At 33.7% G+C, this 10,049-nt stretch overlaps 1 non-coding gene across 1 annotated transcript; it reads left to right on the top strand.

The window, feature by feature from the left end:
- Positions 1-321: 321 nt before the first annotated feature.
- Positions 322-429, top strand: LOC112752876 (small nucleolar RNA R71). Its single transcript, XR_003177285.1, has one exon. It is a non-coding gene; the product is annotated as a small nucleolar RNA R71 (small nucleolar RNA).
- The last annotated feature ends 9,620 nt before the right edge of the window (positions 430-10,049 follow it).

The following is a 10,049-nucleotide window of genomic DNA, read 5'->3' as shown; positions in this document are numbered from 1 at the left end:
TTGAGTACTGTTGGATGCAGCTTGCATTCCATGCAGACTCTGAGAAATCATATTGACTTGCTGAGTCAATATTTTATTCTGAGCCAATATGGCATTCAGAGTATCAACTTCAAGAACTCCCTTCTTCATAGGCGTCCCATTACTCACAGGATTCCTTTCAGAAGTGTACATGAACTGGTTATTAGCAACCATGTCAATGAGTTCTTGAGCTTCTGCAGGCGTTTTCTTTAGGTGAATGGATCCACCTGCAGAAGTGTCCAATGACATCTTAGATAACTCAGACAGACCATCATAGAATATATCTAGGATGGTCCATTCTGAAAGCATGTCAGAAGGACACTTTTTGGTCAACTGTTTGTATCTTTCCCAAGCTTCATAGAGGGATTCACCTTCTTTTTGTCTGAAGGTTTGAACATCAGCTCTAAGCTTGCTCAGCTTTTGAGGAGGAAAGTACTTGGCTAAGAAAGCCGTGACCAGCTTATCCCAAGAGTTCAGGCTATCTTTGGGTTGAGAATCCAACCATAATCTAGCTCTGTCTCTTACAGCAAAAGGGAAAAGCATGAGCCTGTAGACTTCAGGATCTATTCCATTAGTCTTTACAGTATCACATATCTGCAAGAATTCAGTTAAGAACTGAAAAGGATCTTCAGATGGAAGTCCATGAAACTTGCAGTTCTGCTGCATTAGAGAAACTAATTGAGGTTTCAGCTCAAAGTTGTTTGCTCCAATGGCAGGAATGGAGATGCTTCTTCCATGTAAATTGGAATTAGGTGCAGTAAAGTCACCAAGCATCCTCCTTTCATTATTATTATTTTCGGCTGCCATCTCCTCTGCCTGTTCGAAAATCTCTGAAAGGTTATCTCTGGATTGTTGTATTTTAGCTTCTCTTAATTTTCTCTTCAGAGTCCTTTCAGGTTCTGGATCTGCTTCCACAAGAATGTTCTTATCCTTGCTCCTGCTCATATGACAAAGAAGAAGGCACAGAAAAATAATAATAATAATGGAAATCCTTTATACCACAGTATAAGGATTCCTGTGTGAGTGGAAGAAAAGATGTGGAGATAAAGAATGTGATGTAAAGGAAGAAACACAACTGTGAGAATTGGAATGTGAGATGAGATGTTAGGATATGAATGAATAAATAGAATGAGATGGGGGAGGAATAATTTTCGAAAATTATTTTGAAAAAGAGTTAGTGATTTTTGAAAAATGGTTTTTGAAAAAAAATGTTAGTATTTTCGAAATTTTTTTTTTTAAAAATAAAAACAATTAGTTAATTAAGAAGAAATTTTTGAAAAAGAGGGAGATATTTTTGAAAATTGAGAGAGAGAGAGTTAGTTAGGAGGTTTTGAAAAAGTTAAGAAACAAACAAAAAGTTAGTTAGTTAGTTGAAAGAAATTTTGAAAAGATAGGAAGTTAGGAAGTTAGAAAAGATATTTTGAAAAGATATTTTTGAAAAAGATAAGATAAGAAGATATTTTTGAAAAGATATGATTGAAATTAGTTTTGAAAAAGATTTGATTTTTAAAATCACAATTAATGACTTGATTCATAAGAAATCACAAGATATGATTCTAGAACTTAAAATTTGAATCTTTCTTAACAAGCAAGTAACAAACTTCAAATTTTTGAATCAAAACATTAATTGTTTATGTTATTTTCGAAAATTTGATTAAAAATAAGAAAAAGATTTTTGAAAAATATTTTTTTGAAATTTTCGAAAATAACTAAGAATTTTGAAAAAGATTTGATTTTTGAAAAAGATTTTGAAAAAGATAAGATTTTCAAATTGAAAATTTGATTTGACTTATGAGAAACAATTTGATTTTAAAAATTTTTGAAAAAGTCAACTCAAATTTTCGAATTTGATGAGAGAAAAAGGGAAAGATATTTTTTTTTTGATTTTTGAATTTTTATGATGCAAGAGAAAAACACTAAAAGGATGCAATGCATGAAATTTTTAGATCAAAACAATGAATGCATGCATGAATGCTATGAATGTCAAGATGAACACCAAGAACACTATGAAGAACATGATGAACATCAAAAATATATTTTTGAAAAATTTTTAATGCAAAGAAAACATGCAAGACACCAAACTTAGAATCCTTTAATGCTTACGCACTAAGAATTCAAGAATGCATATGATAAACATGAAAAGACACAAAACAAAAATTCATCAAGATCAAACAAGAAGACTTACCAAGAACAACTTGAAGATCATGAAGAACACTATGAATGCATGATATTTTCGAAAAAAATGCAAGATGCATATGCAAGTGACACCAAACTTATAATGTGACTCAAGATTTAAACAAGAAACATGAAATATTTTTTATTTTTATGATTTTATGATTTTTTTGGATTTTTAACTTATATTTTTCGAAAATTATTTAGAAAAAAAGAAAAATAAGGATTCAAAATTTTTAATATGAATTCCAGGAATCTTATGCTCTAAAGCTCCAATCAAAGGGTCAGGCATGGCTTAATAGCCAGCCAAGCTTTAGTATGTAACTCAGACATGACACGCCTGACATTCCTTGCATTCAACAGCCAATTGGCTAAGAAAGACAAAGAAGCTCTTCTCTTGAGTATAAGGATTGAGACATGGCTTTACAGCCAGCCAGGCTCCAATATGCTTCATGAAACACTAGAATTCATTCTTAAAAATTCTGAAGCCATAGAATAATTTATTTTTGAAAACATTTTTATTTATTTTTTTTTTGAAAATATTTGGGAAAAAGGAAGCAATGAATTCATAGTCCTCAATCAAAATCCTGGGAGTTAGACATGGCTTAATAGCCAGCCAAGCTAAAACATGTTATCTGAAACACTAGAATTCATTCTTAAAAATTTTGAAGAAAAATATAATTTTGAAAACAAATTTTTTTTTTTCGAAAACAAAGAAGAAAATTTTGAAAAATTTTTGAAAAATTTTTGAAAAGAAAACAAAAAGAAAATTACCTAATCTGAGCAATAAGATGAACCGTCAGTTGTCCAAACTCAAACAATCCCCGGCAACGGCGCCAAAAACTTGGTGCACGAAATTGTGATCACATTAATGTAGTACTCTTTGTTATTGTATGGAATCATTATTATGGCTCTTTACTATGTGTGGACACAACTCCGTTCAACTAACCAGCAAGTGCACTGGGTCGTCCAAGTAATACCTTACGTGAGTAAGGGTCGAATCCCACGGAGATTGTTGGTATGAAGCAAGCTATGGTCACCTTGTAAATCTCAGTCAGGCGGATTTAAACATGATACTTTATTAGATTAAAATAAACAATAAAAGGGATAGAGATACTTATGTAGATTCATTGGCAGGGATTTCAGATAAGCGAATGGAGATGCTTTTCGTTCCTCTGAACCTCTGGTTTCCTGCTATATATCTTCATCCAATCAGTCTTACTCCTTTCCATGGCTGGCTTTATGCAAGGGCATCACCGTTGTCAGTGGCTACATCCCCTCCTCTCAGTGAATAATATGCTCACGCACCCTGTCACGGCACGGCTATTCATCTGTCGGTTCCCGATCATGCTGGAATAGGATTCACCCTCCTTTTGCGTCTGTCACTAACGCCCAGCACTCGCGAGTTTGAAGCTCGTCACAGTCATTCAATCATTGAATCCTACTCAGAATACCACAGACAAGGTTTAGACCTTCCGGATTCTCTTGAATGCCGCCATCATTCTAGCTTACGCCACGAAGATTCTGGTTAGGAGATCTAAGAGATACTCATTCTAGCTTAATTCATGTAGAACAGAAGTGTTTGTCAGGCACGCGTTCATAAGGGAGAAGGATGATGAGCGTCACACATAATCATCACCTTCATCACGTTCTTGGGTGCGAATGGATATCTTAGAAGCGAAATAAGAAGAATTGAATAGAAAACAGAAGTACTTTGCATTAATCTTTGAGGAACAGCAGAGCTCCACACCTTAATCTATGGAGTGTAGAAACTCTACCGTATGAAAATACATAAGTGAAGGTCCAGGCATGGCCGAGATGGCCAGCCCCTCTGATCTAAGAACCAGGCGTCCAAAGATGGTTTACACTGATCAAAGATGCCTAATACAATAGTAAAAGGTCCTATTTATAATAAACTAGCTACTAGGGTTTACATGAGTAAGTAATTGATGTACAAATCCACTTCCGGGGCCCACTTGGTGTGTGCTTGGGCTTGGGCTTGAGTGTTACACGTGCAGAGGCCATTTGTGGAGTTGAACGCCAGTTTCTGTGCCAGTTTGGGCGTTCAACTCTGGTTTTGGATCCTTTTCTGGCGCTGGACGCCAGATTTGGGCAGAAGCCTGGCATTAAACGCCAGTTTACGTCGTCAATTCTTGGCCAAAGTATGGACTATTATATATTGCTGGAAAACCCTGGATGTCTACTTTCCAACGCAATTGGAAGCGCGCCATTTCGAGTTCTGTAGCTCCAGAAAATCCACTTTGAGTGCAGGGAGGTCAGAATCCAACAGCATCAGCAGTCCTTTTTCAACCTCTGAATCTGATTTTTGCTCAAGTCCCTCAATTTCAGCCAGAAAATACCTGAAATCACAGAAAAATACACAAACTCATAGTAAAGTCCAGAAATGTGAATTTAACACAAAATCTATTAAAAACATCCCTAAAAGTAACTAGATCCTACTAAAAACATACTAAAAACAATGTCAAAAAGCGTATAAATTATCCGCTCATCACTAAACATTGAAAATTTCTAAGTTTGGTGTCTTGCATGTTTTTCTTTTCTAAAAAAAATTTTCAAAAATAAGTTCTTGGTGTTCATCTTTACATTCAAAGTGTTCTTGGTGTTCATCTTGACATTCAAAGTGTTCTTTCATGCATCATGTGTTTTGATCTTGAATTCTCATGTTTTGAATCTTTTCATTGTTTTTCTCTTTCATCATTAAAAATTCAAAAATAAAAAAATATCTTTCCCTTATTCACTCATAAATTTTCGAAAATTTGAGTTGACTTTTTCAAAACTTTTTTAAAATTTAGTTGTTTCTTATGAGTCAATTCAAATTTTCAATTTAAAAATTATATCTTTTTCAAATCTTTTTCAAAAATCAAATCTTTTTCATTTTTTCTTTCATAATTTCGAAATTTTCAAAATTTATTTTCAAAATCTTTTTCTTATTTCCATTCCATATTTTCGAAATTAATGCTAACAATTAATGTGATTGAATAAAAAATTTTAAGTTTGTTACTTGCCTAGTAAGAAATGTTCAATCTTTAAACTCTAGAATAATATCTTTTTAGTTTCTTGTTAGTTAAGTAATCAACTTTAATTTCAAAAATCAAATCTTTTTAAATTTCTTTTTCAAATCTTTTTCAAAATAAATTTCAATCACATCTTTTTCAAAATCAATTTCAAAATCTTTTCTAACTTCTTGTCTTTTCAAAATTGATTTTCAAATCTTTTTCAATTAATCCTATCTTTGTGTTTGACTCTTATCTTTTTCAAAACTACCTAACTAATTCTCTCTCTAATATTCGAAAATCACCTTCCTCTTTTTCAAAATTCCTTTTTAATTAACTAATTATTTTAAATTTTAATTTAATTTAACTTCATTTTTCTTTTTAAAATTTTCGAATTCTAACCAAAATTCAAAACAAAAACAAAAATATTTTTCTTTTCTTTTCAATTATTTTCGAAAATTCTTCTCTCTCACCTCCTCCTAATTATTTATTTATCTACTAACACTTCTCTTCTTCTTAAAAATTCGAACCCTCTCCCTCTTTCTGTGTTCGAATTTCTTTTCTTCTTCTACTCACATAAAGGAATCTCTATACTATGACATAGAGGATTCCTCTTCTTTTCTGTTTTCTTCTTTTTCATATGAGCAAGAACAAGGATAAGAAAATTCTTGTTGAAGCTGATCCAGAACCTGAAAGGACTCTGGAGAGGAAGCTAAGGGAAGCTAAAGCACAACTCTCTAGAGAAAATCTGACAGAAATTTTCGAAAAAGAAGGAGACATGGCCGAAAATAATAATAATGGTGGAGATGCAAGGAGGATGCTTGGTGACTTTACTGCACCAAATTCCAACTTACATGGAAGAAGCATCTCAATCCCTGCCATCGGAGCAAACAATTTTGAGCTAAAGCCTCAATTAGTTTCTCTGATGCAACAGAACTGCAAGTTTCATGGACTTCCATCAGAAGATCCTTTTCAGTTCTTAACTGAATTCTTGCAGATCTGTGATACTGTTAAGACCAATGGGGTTGATCCCGAGGTCTACAGGCTTATGCTTTTCCCGTTTGCTGTAAGATACAAAGCTAGAATATGGTTAGACTCTCAACCTAAAGATAGCCTGAACTCTTGGGATAAGCTGGTCATGGCTTTCTTAGCCAAGTTCTTTCCTCCTCAAAAGCTTAGCAAACTTAGAGTGGATGTTCAAACCTTCAAACAGAAAGAAGGTGAATCCCTCTATGAAACTTCGGAGAGATACAAGCAACTGACCAAAAAGTGTCCTTCTGACATGCTTTCAGAATGGACCATCCTGGATATATTCTATGATGGTCTGTCTGAATTATCTAAAATGTCATTGGACCATTTTACAGGTGGATCCATTCACCTAAAGAAAATGCCTGCAGAAGCTCAGGAACTCATTGACATGGTTGCAAATAACCAGTTCATATACACTTCTGAAAGGAATCCTGTGAGTAATGGGATGAAGAGAGGAACTCTCGCGCGATTTAGAATTTTCACAAATAAGTTTTTGTTGTAAGTATAGCTTCTAGACCGACAAGAATTTCTTTCTTACAAGCGTTTTGGTTGTCACAAGTAACAAACCCCTAAATAAATTGATAACCGAAGTATTTAAACCTCGGGTCATCTTCTCAAGGAACTGCAGAGAAGTATGTTCTTATTATTGGTTATGAGTTTTGTAAATTGGAATTTTGAAAGTAAGGAACAAGTAATTTAAATGACAATTAAAATAAATAAACAACTGTAAAATAAACTCTTAGCAAGGTATGAGAATTTTGGAAGTCCTATCCTAGTTATCCTTATCAATGGTGATGAGAATTGAATTTTAATCCCACTTAGTTAGCCTTTACTAAAGCAAAGGAAGGTCAAGTGGACCAATTAGTTTGATCCTCAGGTCCTAGTCAATTCCTAAGAAAAGACTACAGTTATTGGAGTTTAATTCAATTGGTAAAAATAACAATTATCAATTACGATGAGTTTGACAACTCAAGAGTTACCAATTAATCAACCAAGCCAAAAGGAAGAAAATGTAAATTATTAATGTAAATAAAGGAAAGCAATCATAATTCTGAAATACCTCAAATCATATTAAATAGAAAATCAAATATAAGCATGAATGGTTCATAAGCCAATTTGGCAACAAAAGTAATTAAAGGAAAGCATTAAAATATCTGAAAGCAAAAGGGAAATATAAAGTAAAGGAATATTGAACCTGATAAGGAGTTGGAATACTAAATTGAAATAATAAGAAATCCTAATCCTAAAACCTAAGAGAAAGGAGAGAACCTCTCCCTCTAAAAACTACATCTAAACTATGAAAAGTGAATAATTGGAGATCTCCCTGAATGAATGCATTCCCCCACTTCATAACCTCTAATCTGTGCCTTCTGGACTTGGATCTAGGCCAAAAAGGGCTTCAGAAATCGGTGGGAGCATTTTCTGTAATTTCTGGTGTGTGGCGTCTGTCACGCGTCCGCGTGGGTCACGCAGTCGCGTCATCTGGAGTTTTGCTTATCACGCGTTCGCTTCGGTCATGCGTCCGCGTCAGCTGTGCTCTGCTCATGGCGCGCGTCCGCGTCAGTCACGCGTTTGCGTCGCTGTCTTTTTGCACTGGACATGCGGCCGCATCGTCCATGCATTCGCGTCGCTGCCAGTTTCTTCAAAAACTCCATTTTGTGCTTTCCTTCCATTTTTGTATGTTTCCTTTCCATCCTTTAAGTCATTCCTACCTTAGGAGATCTGAAACTACTCAACACACAAATCACGGCATCGAATGATAATAAAGGGTGATTAAAATAATTAATTTTAAAGCATAGGAAACATGTATTTCACATATATCACATAATAAGGAAGGGAAAGTAAAACCATGCAATTTTCATGAATAAGTGGGTGAAGGATTGAATAAATCTCTTGAATTGAGCACAATATATATCAAAAAATATGGATTTATCAACCTCCCCACACTTAAACAATAGCATGTCCTCATGCTAAGTCCAAGATAAAGAATAAGGTAAGGTTAAAGTGGTGAAATCTCATGCAATGAAATCTATCTAAATGCAACTACCTAAATGAGTCATGCAATTCTAATTTTTATTCACTTGTATATAAAACTTACATGTAGTTAAATTAATTCACATTCTCAAGGAATCATATATGCATAGCCAACCTTAGATAATGTTAAGGCACTTTTACAATTGAGATGGGTAAAAATATTTTTCAAACTTGCAAGACAATTAACAATTTAAGCAGAGATATATGGTGATGAGCTATTGAACCCTCACTGGATTCTGTGTTTACTCTCTAGTCACTCAGTGTTTATTGGGTTAATCACTCTATTCTTCTTTTTATCCTTACTTTCTATAACTTTGTTCTTCATCTAACCAATCAACAATTATAGAATACAGACATACAAAAATCATGAGGTCTTTTTCAATGTTGTAATGGGGCCAAGGTAAGGGTATATGTATAAGGCTAAGTGAGCTAATAAGTGAATCCTTGACTAGTCTAAGATCTCACCTAACATACATATTTTGTAATTCAAAGTTTCTTATCCTATTTGCCCAGATTTTCTCACTTTTGTATTGCAAGCTCATGCATTAACTTAAATTTTATCCCATGTGCATTGATTCTTTTTATTTTGCAATTGGGAGATTTTTTTATCCTTTTAATTAAATACCAAATTTTTTTTATATGCACATGGTATTTCAATTGTTTTGATTTCACATGATCATGCTTCCCAAATTTTTATTTTGAAACATCTTTATTCTTTTTAACTTTCCAACTTATTTCTATCATCCATGTTCCCATAAAGTTCCCCACACTTAAACAATACACAATTTCTATCTTAAGCTAACCAAGGATTCAACTTGGGATTTTTATTTTATTTTTCTGCTTAAGGCTAGTAATGTGGTTTATAGAACAAGAGCGGATTTAAAAAGCTCAAGGGGGCTAACAAGGGTGATGTAAAAGGTAGGCTAATTTGGGATAAGTGAGGAAAAAATTAAATGATAGCCTCAATCATTTCTTAGTATGTATCTATACTCTATAGTTGGACATATAGATTAAAACAAAGTAAAGAACATCAGAATAAAAAGAATGGCGAAACACACAGGAATGAAAATTATGGTTTGAATGTAACCATACAATTAAGCTCAAAACTCACAGGCTGTGTGTTCTCTAGCTCAAAAATCATATATCAGTTATACATGTCAAGCAAGTAAAATTTAAGAGTTCCCATTATTCTCAATGTAAAATTTCTTGGGTGGCTTTAAAGTTTTAGTGTTCCTCCGTGATGAAATATTGTTAACTAACTAACATGTTATGTTCTATATACAAGGTGTGTGGATTGTTTTTGATTATGTTAAAGTCTCTAGTTTACTTCCTTTTTTTATTTTCAATTTAAACCAAACTATTATATGCTAAAAGGGTAAACTATACTAATTAATCCACATATTCTATAACTAATAAGTTTAGAATTGTAAACTAAACTAAATGACTAAAATATGAACTAAAGTGCAAAATGCAGAAAATAGAGTAAAAACACATGAAAAGAATAATGTATAAGTACTGAAAGATAAAAATAAAAATAAAGATAAAAATACAGAAAAATAACCAAAATAAAATAAAAGAGTATGTAGTGGTTCACTAAAGAATACGCCAGAGATGGCGACCTCCCCACACTTAAAATAAAGCATCGTCCTCGATGCTCACTCAAGCTGGGTGTGAAGGGGTGTCATCACTGGAAGGATGGGCTGCTGGAGTGTCGGTGGTGGCCTGAGGATCTGCAGACTGGATGAGGGTAGGAGGATCTGTCTGCTCTAGAGGAGGCTCTGA

Source organism: Arachis hypogaea, chromosome 15 (assembly GCF_003086295.3).
Source record: "Arachis hypogaea cultivar Tifrunner chromosome 15, arahy.Tifrunner.gnm2.J5K5, whole genome shotgun sequence".
NCBI classification, from domain to species: domain Eukaryota; kingdom Viridiplantae; phylum Streptophyta; class Magnoliopsida; order Fabales; family Fabaceae; genus Arachis; species Arachis hypogaea.
Note: the sequence above shows the minus strand (reverse complement) of the source record. Positions and strands in the feature narration are given on the sequence as shown.